Source organism: Martes martes, assembly GCF_963455335.1.
Source record: "Martes martes genome assembly, chromosome: 5".
NCBI lineage: Eukaryota > Metazoa > Chordata > Mammalia > Carnivora > Mustelidae > Martes > Martes martes.
Window position 1 is genome coordinate 7,574,631 of NC_137892.1, and position 14,102 is coordinate 7,588,732.

A 14,102-nucleotide genomic window follows, 5' to 3' on the forward strand; every position below is an offset into this window, starting at 1 on the left:
TTTTTCAAAGAAGCGTCCTCCATAGCTTGAACAAGAGCCTGCATTTTGGGCCTGATTTGTGCCTTGGCCCAAATCCTAACCCACGGTGGGGTTTTCCAGGCACCCGTACCTAGAGCCCGTCTCTGGAATCCCTGGTTTTGGGAGACTCCTGAGACAGAAAAAAGGACTCTGCCCTTACCCCAGAATGACACCGAACTCTTGGGAGCTGGGCAGAATCCCTAGAGAGGGAAAATCTTCCATGGCCCCTGAGTCCAAAGCTCCATTCTGGGGCCATCCTAGACACACAATCTAGAGACAAAAGCCTGAGCTACCACCTCACACTTGCCCTAATTTCAGATCCTGAGGACCTCCCCTCATGGTCTGCAGATCGGGCCTGCCATAACCTCGGCCCTAACCAAAAGTCGAGACTGTGATTTCAGAGTTCTGTCTCCAACACCCTGACCCACATGCCCTCCAGGATGGGGCCTCCATAGCCACACCACAGGACTGTGCCTGCTATCCTGAAGGAAACTGTGCCTGTCGCAGTTGCCAAAACTCTCCTGTATAGGAGAAAACTGCAAGGCCCCCGAGACCACCTGAATTTCATAGGCTGCTCTAGACAACAATGAGCAGTCGGTAACACCCTGAGGTCCGACATCCAGTCAGACACCCAGGATAATGTCCCTAGAGAGAGAAGATTGAATCTGACATGGCCTAGGCCCAATCTGAACCCAAGCTTAGGTTTTCAGGCATCTGTCCCCAGAGGCCTGTTCTCAAATACCATGTGGTCCATGAGCCACAAAACAGAACACCGCTTGTCCCCAGGATACCTTGCTCTTTGGAGCTGTGTCAATCCCTCAGGGTAGGAGAGATTCCTACATGGCCCCTGAGCCACCGCCACATACCAAGATCTCCCTAGACATAAAGCCGCATTGTGACCCATCAGCATGAAACTCCATTTCAACCCAGCCCCCTGGGTAGTTGGACCCAGAGCCACCAGATCGAACCTGCCATGCTCCCAGGCTGCAATGATAACACTAGGTGGGGTTTCCAGGCATCCATAGGTAGAGCCCTGCTATCGAATATTTCCATGTGGCGGACCCTTGAGCCATCAAACAGGACACAACCTGCAGCCCAGATAAACCAAGCTATTTGGAACTGTGAAATCCCCAGAGTGAGAGGAATCTCCATGCCACCATGAGGCCACCTATGAGTCGCAGAACTCATGGACACAAACTCCAGCCTGTGCGACATCCTGACACTCGCCTTCCATTCCACAGGCCCTAACCTTAGTCCTAACTTGGGTTCTCAGACTTCCATGCTCAATGTCCTGGTCCACAAGCCCTCCAGATAGGGAACACTGAGCCATACCTCAGGACTGTGCCTGCCCTCCAGATGGAAAATGTGCCTTATTGAGTTGCAGGAGACCCCCCCTATTATGAGAAAGTTGCACAAAACCCCGAAGCCACCCCATTGACAGAAGCTGGACCTGGACCCTAATACACATTCTGCCCTCAACCAGAGTACTGACCTCCAGTCAGCCACCAAGTAGGTGGGGCCAGTGGGAATCCTTTGGACTTTCCATGCCCCCAGGCCCTACCACGAACCCTAGTTTGAGTGTTCTGGCATACATACCCAGAGCCCGGCTCTCGAATCACCCCATATGGACAACCCTAGGGCCATACACAGGACTCCACCTGTCCCCCAGAATGAAACCATTTTATTTAGGGCTTCACAAACCCCCCAGAGCAGAAGAAAACTCCATGGCCCCAGGAGGCCACCCACACATATGACGGCCCTAGTGGACACAAATTCGAGTCTGGGCGAATACCTGACACTCGCCCTAACTTCAGAATGCGGGACTTGCCTCAGCATCTGCAGATCGGTGATCCATGCCCTAGACACTAACCATAAACCTAGCTTGGGTTCAAACTTCCGTCCTCAGAGTCCTGAAACACAAGTCCTCCAGATTGGGGACTCCACAGCCACAGCAGGACTCTCCCTGCACTCCAGATTGAAACCGTGCCCTACGGAGCTGCCCCAAATCCCTACATTAGGGGAAACATGAACCACCCTCAATGCCACCCACTTGCGTATGTCACCCTGGATGCTACTGTGCAGTGTGACACATCTGAGTCCCGTCCTCCAAACAGCCACAGAGACATTTGACCCCAAAGCCAGGAGTTTGGACCTGCCATTCCCCAAGGCCTTTATGCTAACCCTGGTTTGGGTTAGCAGGCATCCATACCCAGAGCCCTCCTCTCAAATCCTACCACACAGGGGACCGCTGAGAAACAGAAGAGAACTTCTCCTGCCCCCCAGAAGGTATCCTTGCTTTTTGCAGCTCTGCCTAACCCTCCGAGTTGGAAGAAAGCTGCGTTGCCTCTGAGGCCATGCCCAATTTACAGGCCGCCCAGGATACAAACACCCATTGTGACCCTTAGCCGGAGCCCCATTTTCAACACAGCCCCATGGGTAGCTTGGCCCAGAGTCAGGATCTAAGGCTTGCCATACTACTAGGGCCAAACCTTAAACATAGGTTGGGTCTTCAAGTATCCATACTCGGAACCCTGCTCTCCAATCCCTCCGTATGGGGGACCCATGAGCCATAAAACAGGATACCACCTATCCCCCAGAATAGACCAAACTATTTGGAACTGTGCAAAAACCCCAGAGCGGGAGCAAACTCCATGGCCCCATGAGGCCACCCCCACATTTGGCTATCACATGGATACAAACTCCAGCCTGAGGGACATCCTGACACTTGCCTTAACCTCTATTCTCGGGGAGCTTGCCTCAGCGTCTGTACATTGGGCCTGTGAAATCCTAGGCCGAAACCCTAGACCTAGCTTGGGTTTTCAGACATCTGTCCTCAGAGTCCATTTCCACAAGCCAGAGTTGGCATATTGGACCTGGTATGTCCCTAGGCCCGATCGCGAACTGTGTGTTGTTTCGAAGGCATGCATCCCCAGAGCCCTGCTCCTGAATCCCTCCAAATGGGGTACCCTAGATCCGTACAAGAAGACTCCACCCGTACTCCAGAATGAAACCTTGCTATTCGGCATTGTCCAAAACCCCCAATGTGGGAGAAACCTCCATGTCCTCAGGAGGCCACCTCAACTTCCTGAGGCCCTAGTGGTCACAAATTTTAGTCTGAGCAAATGCCTGTTATTTGCCCTAAGCTCAGATCCTGAGGAGCTCAACAGAGCATCTGCAGATCCGGCCTGCCATGCCCTAGGACCTTTCCCAAGCCCTAGCTTGGGTTTTCAGACTTCTTTCCCCAGAGTCCTGGCTCACAAGCCTTCTAGACTGGGGACTCAGGAGCCATACCACAGGACTCTGCCTGCCCTCCAGAAGGAAGCCATGCTCTATGGCGCTGTACAAAACCACCCAGATTAGGAGAAACATGCATGGGCTCTGAGGACACCCCCATTTTAGAAGACCTCCCTGGACGCTAATACACATTCTGTCACTCATCCTGAGACAGGACCTCCATTTTGCCACCCACGTAGCTAGCCCACGAGAGAGCAGATAAGACCTACCCTGCACCTAATCCCCAATCCCATCCCTAGCCGTGTTTTCAGATATCTGTCCCCAGTGGTCTACTTTCAAATCCCTCCATATGGGAGATCCCTGAACTAGAAAACAGGACTTCTCCTGCCTTCCTAAAGGAATTCCTGTGGTTTGGAGCTGTGTAAAATTCTCAGAGCAAGAGACATCAGCATGGCCTAGGCCACCCCGAATTTTGGAGGACTCACTGGACACAAGCCGATTTGTGAACCTCAGCCTGAGCTGCGTTTACAACCCAGTCTCTGAGGTAGCTCGCCCCAGAGACCGCTGATCAGGCATGCCATGTCCCAGGCCCTAATCCTAACCCTAGATTTGGTTTTCAGGAATCCATACCCAGAGACTTGGCTCAAATCCCTGCATATGGATGACCCCTGAGCCATAATACAGAACTCCTCCTGTCCCGCAGAATAAAACCTTGCTAGTTGGAGCTGCGCAAAATCATCATGGCTGTAGTAACCTCCATGGGCACATGAGGCCACCCCCATATTTGGCAGTACTCATGGACACAAAGTCTAGCCTGAGTGAACACTTGACACTCACCCTAAATTCACAATCCATGGAGCTTGCCTCAGCATCTGAAGTTCGGTCCGACCATGCCCTAGGCCCTAACCCTAACCCTAGCTTGTGTTCTCAGACTTCCGTCCCAACAGTACTGGCCCACAAGTCCCCCAGGTAGAGAACTCAAGAACCATGCCATATGACTCAGCCTGCCCTCCAGAAGGAAACTGTGCCCTATGGAGTTGCACAAAACCCCGAGAATCCAGAAATGTGCATGGCCCCTGATGTGACCCCAGAATCTTACACCACTGTAGATGCTACTTCACAGTCTGACAACCTGAGTCCCATTCTCCAATCAGCCACTGGGACAGCTGGCCCCAGAGCCCGGAGATCAGACCTGCCATGCCCCTAGGCCCTAATCCTAACCCTAGGTTGGGTTGTCATGTATCCATACCCAGAACCCTGTTCGTGAGTCCCTCCTTATTGTGGACACCTGAGCCATAAAACAGGACTCCTCCTGTCCCATAAAATAAATCTTGCTAATTGGAGCTGCACAAAACCAGCAGGGCTGTAGTAACTTCCATGGCCACATGAGGCTTCCCCCATATTTGCCAGAACACATGGACACAAACTTCAGCCTGGGGGAACGCCTGACACTCGGCCTAAATTTACATCCCAGGGAGCTTGCCTCAGCATCTGCAGATTGGGCCTGCCATGCGCTAGGCTCTAACCCTAGCCTTAGCTTGGGATGTCATAATTCTGTCCTCAGAGTCCAGGTCCACCAGCCCTCCAGATAGGGAACACTGGAGTCACAACACAGGACTCTGCCTGCCTTCCAGAAAGAAAACGTGATCTATGGAGCTGCACAAAACCCACAGATTATGAGACAGCTGCATGAGACGCCAAGTCACCCCCATTAACGAAAGCCAGTGCTGGACACTAATACAATTCTGTCCCTCAACCTGAGTCCTACCTCCAGACAGACCCAGGTAGCTGGTGTCAGAGGGAGCAGATTGGACCTGCCTTGCCTCTAGGACCTAACCCTAACCCTAGGTTTAGTTTTCAGTCATCCATGCCCAGAGGCCTGCTCTTGATTCCCTCCATATGGAGTACCCTAGAGCCAAACAGCAGCCCTCCAACTCTCCTCCAGAACGAAACCTTGCTATTTGTAACTACGCAAAACCCCCAGAGTGGCAGGAACCTCCATGACCTCAGGAGGCCACCTCAACATACGGTGACCCTAGTGGTCACAAATTGTAGTCTGAGTGAATGCCTGCCACTTGCCCTAACTTCACATCCTGGGGTCCTCACCCCAGCATCTTCAGATTGGGCCTGCCATGCCCTGGGCCCTAACTCTAACCCTAACTCAGGTTTTCAGACTTCTTTCCTCAGAGTCCTGGCTCACAAGCCTTCCAGACTGGGGACTCAGGAGCTATAACCAAAGGACTCTCCCTGCCCTTCAGAAGGAAACCGTGCCCTATGGAGCTGCACAAACCCCCTGATTAGGAGAAACATGCATGGCCTCTGAGGCCACTCCCATTTACAGAAGCCAGTCTTGGACACTGTTACACATTCTGTCATTCATTCTGAGCACCGAACTCCACTCTGACACCCACGTGGTTAGCCCAAGAGCCAGCAGATCAGACCTGCCCTGCCCCTAGGCCCTCATTCTCACCCTAGATTGTATTTACATACATCTGCCCCAGTGGCCTTGTCTCGAATCCCTCCATATGGGATATCCCTGAGCCAGTAAACAGAACTCCTCCTTTCCTCCACAAGGATTTCTAGGTATTTGGAGCTGTGTAAAACCCTGAGAGCTGGAGACACCAGCATGGCCGAGGCCACACCCTCTTTCTGAGAACTCACTGGACACAAATGTGTGTTGTGATCTTCACCCTGTGCTCCATTTACAGCTGAGTCCCCCAGGTTGTTCCCTCCAGAGACAGCTGATTGGGCATGCCATGCACCTAGGACCTAATCCTAACCCTAGGTTGGGTTTTCAGGAATCCAAACCAAGAGCCTTGGCTCAAATCCCTCCATGTGGGTGACCCCTGAGTCATAAAACAGGACTCCTCCTGTCCCGCAGAATAAATCCTTACTAACTAGAGGTGCTCAAAATCTCCAGGGCTTTCGTAACCTCCAAGGCTATATGAGTCTGCCTCCATATTTGGCAGAAGTCATGGACACAAACTTCAGCCTGAGTGCACGCCTGAAACTCGCAATAAACTCACATCCCAGGGAGCTTGCCTCAACCTCTGCAGATTGGGATGGCCATGCCCTAGGCCCCAAACTTAACTCTAGCTTGGGATTTCAGACTTCCTTCCCAAGAGTCCTGGCCTACAAGCCCTGCAATAGAGAAATCCGGAACCATACCAAAGGACTCTTCCTGCCCTCCAGAAGGAAACCGTGCTCTATGGAGCTGTACAAAATTCCCAGATTAGGAGAACCCTGCACGGCCAACGAGGCCACCCCCATTTAAGGAACCTGGTCCTGGACACTAATATACATTCTGACCCTCAGCCTGAGCCCCAACCTCAAGTCAGCTACCCATGAAGTTGGTCTGAGAGTCAGCAGATTGGACCTGCCATGCCCTTAGTCCCTAATGCTAACCCTAGGTTGGGTTTTCAGACATCCATATCCAGAGCTCTGCTCGTGAATCCCTCCATTTGGGGGACCCTGAGACATACAACAGGACTGCACCTGTCCCCCATAATGAAATCTTGCTATTTAGAACTGCACAGAACCCCCTGAGCAGGAGAAACGTCCTTGTTCTCAGGAGGCCACCTCCATACACTGTGGCACAGGTGTTCATAAATTCTAGTCTGAGTGAAATCCTGACACTCGTCGTAACTTCAGATACCGGGGAGGTCGCCTCAGCATCTGAAGATAGGGCCCGCCATGCCCTAGGCCTTAGCCCAAACCCTAAATTGGATTTTTAGATGTCTTTTCCCAGAGTCCTGGCCCATAAGCCTCCCAGGATGGGGAATCAGGAATCACAACACAGGCCTCTCCCTGCCCTCCAGAAGGAAACCATGCCCTATGAGGTGCACAAAACCCCCTGATTAGGAGAAACATGCACTGCCCCCGATGCTACCCCACTTTCATACTCAACCCTGGACGTTCATGCAGTTTGACACAACCTAGTCCCGCCCTCCAATCAGCCAACTGGCCCCAGAGTCAGCCGATCGGATATGCCATGCCCCTAGGCCCTTATCCTAACCCTAGGTTAGATTTTCAGGCATCCATACAGAGCCCTGCTCCTGTAAAGCCTAAAGGAACCTCCTCCCAAATTCCCTGAGGCATTGGGAGCAAGGTTGTTGGCAATGTTGGCAGCATGTGAAAAAGCTATTCCACTGAGGATTCTGGAAGCCAGAAACCCATTGTGTTGGCAAAAAGCAAGAGTACATCTTTCGGTATCAGATGTCTCCAGTCCAGTAACTCAGGTAGTGGACTACAATAGAATGTGCACCTTGTTGCAGTGTTCCAAATTCTATTGGTGCCTGCGTTCAAGGAATTGACTACACTGCCTGAGGTCACCTACCCAATTCTACACTGGATTATCACCTGCACAGTGCTCAGGGCTGTCTTCTCATCTCCTTTCTGCATACAAGGCCACAACTCTACACAATGACACCAACACACACATCTCCACAGGCCCCCAAGGAAGGGCTGAGTGCATCCAGGACCCCACCTGGCTTCAGACACAAATCTCCACTCTCACCCGTTTGTGAACCTGGATAAGCCATAATGCCTAACAGGGGTAGTCTGCATCTTGTCTGTAAAATACAGATGATTGTAGCATGGACTTCCTCCACATCTCCACTAGCATATATAGAATAATATATATGATATTGGAGGAGTGGTGTCACATGTAGGAAATACCTCCAAACACATTTTCCTCCTCTTCTCAATTTCTCTGAGTCTGCTACTCGTCAGATCCCACCCTACAGTCCCTAATGTTGTGTGAAAGTGTCTGTGTGTTTGTGTGTGTGTGTGTGTGAGAGAGAGAGAGAGAGAGTGTGTGTGAGTGTATGCACAGTCACTCCTCTGGGCACACATCTGTTCATCAGTGCTCATATTCTGGCGTCCGAGAAGGTGACAGCCCCATCTACAGATGGGTGGGCCATACCTTCCCAAGACCTTAGGCTTTCTAATTTTCAAAGCAAACCCTAAAGAAGGGATTGGAGCTTTGGCACTTGATGGTCAGAATGCACCCTTACCAGGAGAGACTCCATATCCTGTCCTGAGAGCTATTAAATCCTTTCCAATGGGTGTGATGTGGATAGGGGTCCACTCAGTGTGTGGCCATGACCTTGGCTCCCCCTCAGACAAGAACTTCCTGGAATGCCTCCTGTCTATGATATCAATGCCCTCCATCACCCTGAAACTATCTCCATGTCTGTAGCCCCTGCCGACAACACAATTTTTGCCAGAGCCTTCCAGTGAGTCCTAGGTACATCCAGGGCCCCAAATTTGAGGACACTCACAAAGAGCTGGGTTCATGCCTGGTTCATCCTTCTTACAAGTCTGTGATTCTGGGCAAGGCACTAACCATGCAGCGGTCTTCACCTTCTCCCAGTGGTTCCCTGAAACCTTATATCCTGTTTTATCATCTTTGTGTAATGCTCCTCATTGGAGTGTGGTCTGGATTTAATGATTCCTTCCATTCCACAGAACATGGCCCCATGTTCCAAAACCCAGTCCGAGATTTAGTTCTAAAAGCTCATTGCCCATCACTGTGCTGTCTCTGTCCTGTGTTCTCTCTCAGATCCTCAACCTTGAGTACAAGCCCCCATGCTGAACCTTGAAACGCACACTTGGGCCTGGGACCCAGCAAGGAGGGCCAACAACAGACCAAAGAACTCACGCCTTTTGAGATAGACGGAATTCTGCCAAAACCACTATGTGAGCTCAGATTCTCAGTGAAGCAGATCCTGCATTAATGTTATCAATAGCCCCAAAGTACTGTGTGGCTCTGGCAGGAGCCCCTAGGTAAGCACTCCTGGATTCCTGTACTTAAAGACTCCTCAGAGAATGTGAGATAGTATTTGTTGGTTAAGCCACTGAGTGTGGGGTAATGTGGTCACACAGCACGAGGAGCAGGGCACTGGTAGTGTCCACCTGCCCCAGGCCATGGCCCTCCTCCCTTTCCTCTCTACTCCCACGTTCAGCTTCCTCCAATCACTCTGGCCTCTTTTCTAACCCCAACTCCGAGAACATAATGTTCTGCTTCTTATCTTCTGCACTATGGTACCCTCTGCCATTTAAATACACTCAGATTTGTGCAGGGCTCTCTCCTTCTTTTCCTGCCACAGTAATTCTCAGTGCCACCTCAGCACAACCTTTTCAGACCCCTCACCTGGACGAGCTCAGGACCCAGTTGAAGTCCCTTGGTCTTTTCTTATAGAGCAAATGTTCTTTTCATTCACATTTTCAGTTCATGTTTGTCCATCTGCCCACTAGACCCTGATCACCTAAAGGGAAAAACTGGTTGCCTGATTGGCACTGGCACCACCAACACACCACCATTCAGGTCTATTGTCCAAGCCCAATTGATTTGGGTTATGTGTATGTCCTGTTGTTTTCTTTTGTTTCCTACAGCAACTCTGTGTTCCATGTGGGGCTCAAACTCATGACCCTGAGATCAAGTACCTCGTGCCTTACTGACTGAGGAAGACAAGTGCTTCTTTGGTCATTTTCTCTAGGTTCTAGGCTGACAACTATCGAAGTTTGCTTGCTGTTTTCAACATGTTCTTGTTATATTCCCTTATGCTGAATTACCAAATAACTCCCCCAAATCTGGTAGCATGTTACCATAGATTTCCCCCCATGACAGTGCTGAGTAGATCTTCAGATTGGAGGCTGATCTCCTTCATGTGGTCTTTCAGGAGACCAGAGTCCCTCTACCATTGGACCTCTCACTCCCTGGGTTGTCATGCCCCTCTGACGTCATTGGCACAAGGGGAATGTCCCTGAACTAAAGGTGTTCAGGTGGTGAAACTTTTAGGAATCAGACAGAAAGAGACAGAGATTTATGGCACAGACATATTGAATGATGAGAGTCAAATAATTGGAAATGGCTCAGTTGTTCCATGATGGGGCTTTGAGTGCTGTCAATGAGAATGCCCAAGGGGACAGCAGCAACAGTGCCTATCTGCGGTGGATACTTCAGGTAGAACAAGAGCCCAGCCTACAACTCTCCCTGCCTCCCACCCAGTATTACACACACACACACACACACACACTCACACAACCAGAGGGAAAATCATGAAATCGGGACACCACCCATTATGTGATATTATTTCTTGGAAAAAGGAAAATGTCTTCTTTTCTTCATATTTGAATCATTATTTTACTACATAACCGCAGTGTGACTAAAACCTCAAGAGTGACTGACTATTACCTGACTCATTAGAAATAAATGGGATGATTAAAGATATGATTTTAATTTTTTTTTTATAAAAAGCCCGCTAGAATAGTTTAAACATAGCCTATGCAGGATAAGGAAAGAATTTAAAGGTTTCTAATGGACCCAAACATTTCCCCAGTTTCTGCCATTCAGGGCTCCTTTATGAAAGGGAACACTAACCAAGATAATGAAAGTAGTTTATTTTGGAGTTTTCCAAGATGATTGTTCTTTCAGGAACATTAGTTGGTACTAAAGTGTTATTTTTATGAAAAACTTTAAAAAAATACGTAACATTCTTATGTTCTGTAGCAAGACAGAAAAGGCCATAGTGTAGAATTCGGGGCACATGAAAATCCCACACGAGGTAAAGTACCAAAGACAGAGGGAAGAGCAGTGGTTGCAGGGACTGAAATGAGGGAATGAGCAGCGAGCGCTCAGTAGCCCAGGTTTCTCTGTGATGGAAATGTTCTACTAGTAAGTAGTTGTGCAACACTCACTGTACTTACAGGCACCTCGATGTAACATTGAAAAGGATCAGAGCAAACGTTTAAGTGATCACAATTTCTACTTTATTTATATGACCAAAATCTATGAAGCCATTATATAGGTGTATACAAAACACAAAACTTACAAAAAAGGCAAGGACAGGGAAGGGGAATCCATCCAGCCTGTTCCAGCCAGCATGAGATGCTGCTTGGGGGCTAAGGCTTGTTATTCCACTGAGACAGGTGCTGGCTCGAGCCCGTCGGGAACCCCAGGAGCAGGGGCAGGACACTGCTGGACCTCCAGGTCAGGAAAAGGGGCTGACAACTCTTTCATCTCAGGAGAGTGAATTAGAGCCCTGACTACCACCTACACTGGCCCCAACAGGGCAGGTGGCCCCACTGCTCTTGCTGAGGGGTGAGATCCAGCAGCAGGGATGGGGTGGGCCAGCTTTGTCTCTGAAGATACAGCGGGTGACCCAGTGGGAGCTGGCCCAATTTCCTGAGGTGGTTCAGGATCTTGCAATGGAACAAGTGCTGTAGCTCCATGAAGAGAAAGTATCATCACGATGATTGACTTCCCGTGTCCCTTCAAAATAAAGGAAACTTTTCCCACCACTCAATGTTGTTTGTGTCCAGGAACCAATCCCTGGTTGGTCTCCCTGACTAAAGACCATGGGGACAGGGATCTGAGACTACTTCTCACGACCCAGCTGCACTCTTTGGAGGCCTACTCAGTGTGGCCCACACAGTACCCTCCACTGGCCCACATCGCTCATCCCACCCCTTCTCTTACCCAGACCCTGGCTCTGTGGGCTCAAGCTGTTGTAGCTGGGAGAGCAAGAGCTGGACACGGTGATCCAAATCTGATCCTGGCATATTGAGCCCCAGGTAGGCCAGCAGTATATTCAGGCTGGGAAAACCTGGGGGCTGGACAAAAACCTCTGGATATTGTCCTTGATATGTGTTCAACATAGAGGAGATGGCCCTGGGAAGAGACTATTAGGCAGAGGTATCAGAGGACAGCCCACCCTCCCAAACCAGTATCCCAGGGAACCCCTGTGGGAACCTGTGTCCCTGGACTTCCAGCTCCTGTCAGAGGCCAGCTCGAATTCTTGTCCACCTGCGATCTGGCAGTCCTGCCTGAGACAAGCCTGGTCAAGATGACAGGGTGGCAAAACCCACTATGTGTGTGAGTCCTTGATCAATGGTGTTATAATATCTGTCCTTCTTAGGGGAGCTGGACACATGCCTCAGTCTGTCTCCTTGCTGAGTTGCTACTTGAATTCAACTGCATGTGCCCAGGGAGGGGTGATGTCTGTCCTCTTAATTACCCTCACTGCACATACCACTGCTCTGTGAAGAGCCATCCAAAGAGGAAACAAAGGGACTCTGTCTCTAGCTAGTCCTTAACAGGACCCTCCCAATACCTCAAATGTCACTACCTGTGCCATGAGCTGCCTCTTTCACTACGTGCCATGAGTGGATCTCCTTCCACTGACAGACACTATTCTCCCACAAGGTGTGGAATGTCTGGTCCCTGAGCTCTCACTGGGTCTCCTGAGCAGCCTCTGAGCACCCAGTGTCTGGGTTCCAACAGATTGCTGAGTGCAATGGTTCCCACAGCCTCTCTTCTGTTTCCCAGGATTAGGGTAGAGTCAGGGCTGGGAGGGGGTGGGAAGGGGAATGATTCTCTTAGGGGCTAAAGCTGTTCCCCAGCCCCCTCTGCTCTGCCACACTGCCCACACCCACAGCTCCGCTGAGCCCCTTCCTTTCTCCAGAGGAAACTCTCAGACCTTCACCCTTAAGGAGGAATCACAGATGTGTGGGATGAGGGTCCAAGGTTCCCTCCAACTCAAACTCCCCTGGCTGCCCTTGGGGAGAGAGAAGGCCCTCCTTCATCAGCCAAAGCTCACTCACATATTCCGCTGCTCCTGAAATGCACCCATATCTAGAGGAGGCCAGGGGGATACTAATGAAATGCCCTGTGGTTGTTACCTCTCTTAGTGTCCAGTGTCACCGCCTGACCCCTGACTAGTCTGGAGGCTTGGGGTGCTATCTGATCTGTGCAGGGTTCACAGTCAGCTCCTATAGGAACGCATGCACAGAGTGGAGTTTCCTGAATGCTTGCTGAATGATAGGGCACCAACGAACCCATCACAGTTATCTGAATGAGCCTGGGCCCCCTGCTCACACCCGGAGACCACTGCTCTGGTTTCACCCAGGCACAGACCACAGATTGAGTCTCAGATCTCTTTTTAAATGGCCAAACAGCCCAGATAAAGTCTACAGTGATAACGAGGGTAAGGCAGAGGCTTCACCATGACAAGCAGGACAATGATAAATGAGTACAAGGACAGGCTTGCTAACAGACCTTTGCACAGGCCCAGGCACCCAGGTGCACTTTCATTTCAACACCCCACTGAGTCCCTAAAATAACTCTGACCCAGTCAGAGGAGAAAACCAAGGCTAGGGAGGTTTGGGAACATTCCCAAACCTCACAATGAGGCCGTGGCCAAATGCTGCTGGGCAGTTAGGTGCAGGGTGCTGACCTTGCAAACAGGAGGTCCAGCACCTCTTGGGTGGTGGCAAAGTCTCTGTATGAGCTCAGAAATACGTTGACATAGCTGAGCTTTCCTCCTAGGGGAGCAGGCTCCAGACGTATTTGTTTCTTTAGCAGGTTGGCCCCATTGGTCCATAGCACGTGGGTCTCTCTCCTCTTCAACGGAGAGCCATTTTTCCCCTGAGGTGAAACAGAGGAGTCATGAGACAGTGCTATAGCCACCACGAGGGTTAGGGGTTGGAGCACAGACCGAACCCCCAAGATCCCAGTTACCTATGTCAAGAGGTCGAACTCGTGGACCCACAGTCATAAAAACAATCAGGTGACTGGGTGGTTCTAGGAGTCATGGTTTTGGCTCAGGTCATTATGTTAATGTCCTGAGATCAAGCTCCTCTTAGGGCTGCATATTGAGGACAGAGTGTTCATGAAGATTCTGTCTCTCCCTCTGCTTATCCCCAGTCTCCCCCTATCTTTTTCCCAGTCTCCCCCTATCTTTTTCCAATGAGTCAATCAACCAATGAATTAATAAATCTTTAATGAAAAGAAAAAAAAGTTTCTTGGCATCCATACAAAGAAGTGAAGTAAGTGAAGCCTGAACTTG